A 3,600-nucleotide genomic window follows, 5' to 3' on the forward strand; every position below is an offset into this window, starting at 1 on the left:
GATTATCTGTCTCTGCAGACCACTCCGAGCAAACGTGAATGACTGGTCATAGGGAAATAACATCAACTTCAACACCTAGAAATGCACAACGCTTACTGTGACGCGGATGAAAACTCCCTTGATTTACGAATACATCCTAAACAACACACAACTTGTGCGAGTGTCCGCGGAAAACGATCTAGGAGTTACAATTACGGGTACGTTGTCTTGGTACTCTCATATATACACCATCACCGCCAGAGACAACAGGCTCCTTGGGCTCCTAAAGCGGACATGTCCATTACTAACTGACGTGTCTACCCGGCGCGCGCCATCCTTATCGCTAGTCAAGTCATAACTCTGCTGCGCTACTCAAGTCTGGTCGCCCGCTCAGGTTTCCCTGAAGGCACAAGTCGAGCGAGTGCAGCGGCGCGCTACCAAATGGATCTTACAAACCAGGATTGGCGAGATGTCCTGCAGAGACAGACAGACAGACTTATTACCCTCTTACTCTCTCTTACCTACGACAGAGAACTGAAAGACTTGATATTCTTTTATAAGTGCTTATTTAATCATATTCACCTTGATGTATGCATTTGCTTCAATTCCTGCCATTTGAATTAACAACTTTTTTAACAACTTTATTTGGTTTATAACATAGTACTAACTACACCTCTAGCTTGTAGCACGAGTAAGTTCTAACTAGTGTCTACGTGCAGGGCTAGTCAATGTCAATGTCTCAGGTAGTCAAAAAGTGTTTGTTTGACGAAAAGCTGGAAGGAGAGCGGACTCGAAAAACTAGAAGAAGGAGCAATAGAACAAGAGTAATTCCAAAGTTTCACAATGCCATTTAAGTAGGAGGCCTGAAAGGGGCTCGTTTCAAAGATTGGTGTTTTTAAATTAAAGGAGTTGCTTAGTCTACTACGGCCGTGAGAAATAAAGTTTGTGAAACCACGTACCTGTTCTTTCGAATTTCACAAATTGCCTTTATCACGTGTTTATTTCTTTGATAACACACTTTTACAAAGAGTAAAAGAGAGAATGCCGTCAATGAGGGAATGCAGAACTATCATTGGTATACGAGTAATTAAAAAAACTATTGTGGTCAGTTAAACATGTAACAAGTTGTACTTATTCTGCAGCAATCCAATATGAACGAGTTCGCGTACGATTAGTTACACCTTTTCCAACATAAACATGAAATGCACACCGTGAATCTTTTGTTATAATAACAAGATACAAAAGAACAAAAATAGTCGTACAAAATCTAGGTAATCACTCAGTTTTGACACAAAGCTGTATTTACTTAGTAATTTCTCTGTGGCCTAATACAGTGTGAATAAGAAATCGTGAATCACTAGTCATCTTTTCTCGCGTTTTTCATCCATTAAAGAGAAAGCTCAAAAGTCTGATTGGACATGAGATCTAACGGGTAACTTTTTGAACTTTTTGAAGAACATTCTTTTATCATTAAGAGCGGAATTAAAAGGTAGCAGAAGTGAAGCCTTCAAAACTTTCACTGGACAGGATAGCCCTACCTTATGTGTATTTTACAAATCAATGCCTCTTAGATGCGCTATTTTAGCCGCAATCTGTGCTGTAGACTTCGCAGCTATGTTTAAAGACATTTCCATAACAGCAGGAGACTTAGCCACGAAATCATACAAATCACGCAAATTTTTTTAATTTATGGAAAGTCCTTGACTTAGCATCACGTCCCGGCAAACCATCAAACAAAGCGTTTCAATGTTTCTCCATGGTCCACAATCCACCTCTGCATTTTGACTTATCATGAACTTTGATCCCTTTTTCCTCTTATATGGAGAGACGGTCGCCCTATTTCGCTTCTTTCGTTTTGGGGATTTTCCCGGGTCAGCTCGAGCTTGAACAATGTTTCCACAATTAAAGCATCTGCAGACTTCGGTGCATCCTATGCCACCCGCTACACACGGACACTTCGACTTGCGGAGACTGTCTTGACACGACTTGTGACTTGCATTTGGTTCAGTCCGTCCCCTTTGCTCTTTTGTCCAACTCCGCACCTACAGCCTCTCTTCAGACTCTTTTTTACCTTCACAACTTCATTGGAATTGCACGTATTTTTGCAATTGTAACATCTACACGAGCGGGTACAAGAGTGGTTCACTTTGTGGCACGGGCATTTACCAGAAACACAGAAAATGTCTGAAACTGACTTATTTTTCTTGTTTTTACCGCAAGTGCATCTTGTTTCCTTCGCTTGTTCGTCACAGTCATTCTCACTTGAAACTTCTGAAACGATGAAACCATGTCAAGAATTAATGCAACGGTTTTCGACAAGGTTTCGACAAGTTAAAGGTCATTAGTATATACTAAAGTAGTGGACAGCGTTGAAGGTGTGCTCTGACTGGCTACTCAAACTCTGAATATCCTTTGCTATTTACCTCCGAGCAACTCGCGAGTTTCACGCTGCCGCACGTACAGGAATAAATTGATTATTAAAATCATCTTTTTGTGCCATATTATCTCACTGATTTAGTGTGTACTAAAAACAGCTATTCGCCTCAGTGTAGTGGCTATTAGTGAATATTTGCCAAGCTGCTTCGCGGCTCGTTAAATGTCTACTATTAGCCACCTACACGTCGGTAAATAGTTATTGCTTATATCTGAAATAACCTCGATTTACAGAATTCGTTTCAGCACAAATGAAGAAAACATCATTTTCTCCATTAAATGATTTCCGGCTCAGTTTTATTAACGTAAGCATTTACAACTTAGTACTAGTACAAGACTTCAACCTTATAAGGGTGCCAAGACATCGGGAGGATCTCGAAAAATTCTCAGTTCAAACCTCAATACATGAGGAGGTATGTAGCATTATCAGAATTTATAACTGCTAATTTAACCTAAGGTTATTGAACAATTATCGAGTACCTTTTGTGGCATTTTTGTTTAAATTGTCGACAAGAGCAAGAGCAATTGCAGGCAAGAGAATTCAGTCGATGGCTAATCATTAACCTGTGTGCATATCGGCAAAAGATTCCGAAGAAGGCTACTAAATATTTAACATACAAAATGTCACATGGATAATTTATTTGAGCTATGTAAGACCTATCACAATGTTTAAGGCCTTTCAATTAATTTGGTGACTTCAATAATTCTTCACGTATTTCTTTTTTTGTGTCACTCAGGGGCCGATGATGAAACTCTTCTGTATCAAAATGAAGCAATACAGGAAACGGTAGAAATTTATGTAAGTAACACAGCGGGTCTCTACATATATTCCTTCATATAATGCAACATGCTTAATCAAGGTAAAAAATTATGTTAATGTGAAATCAAGTCCCAAAAAGAATCCAAAGACTTATATGCTTTATAATTCCCTATGAGGAATCACAGTTCCCATATACGAATTGAGAAACAATGCAATTGTAGATGCTTCTTGCGCATTTCGTGCAGAAAGAGGGCAACTAAAGACGATGACCATTATGTTCTTTGCAGGATTCTGAAGTTAAAATTTTAGAAGCGGCATCTTCATCTGCGGCATCGTCATCTGCAGGTAATAATTATTTTAAAATGATTTTAAAATGATTTGCTTGAATGTGCAGTACGTTCATTAAATTACAATAATAACTGCCTATT

This window comes from Pocillopora damicornis, chromosome 8 (assembly GCF_964200805.1).
Source record: "Pocillopora damicornis chromosome 8, jaPocDami1.2, whole genome shotgun sequence".
In the NCBI taxonomy this organism is placed as follows: domain Eukaryota; kingdom Metazoa; phylum Cnidaria; class Anthozoa; order Scleractinia; family Pocilloporidae; genus Pocillopora; species Pocillopora damicornis.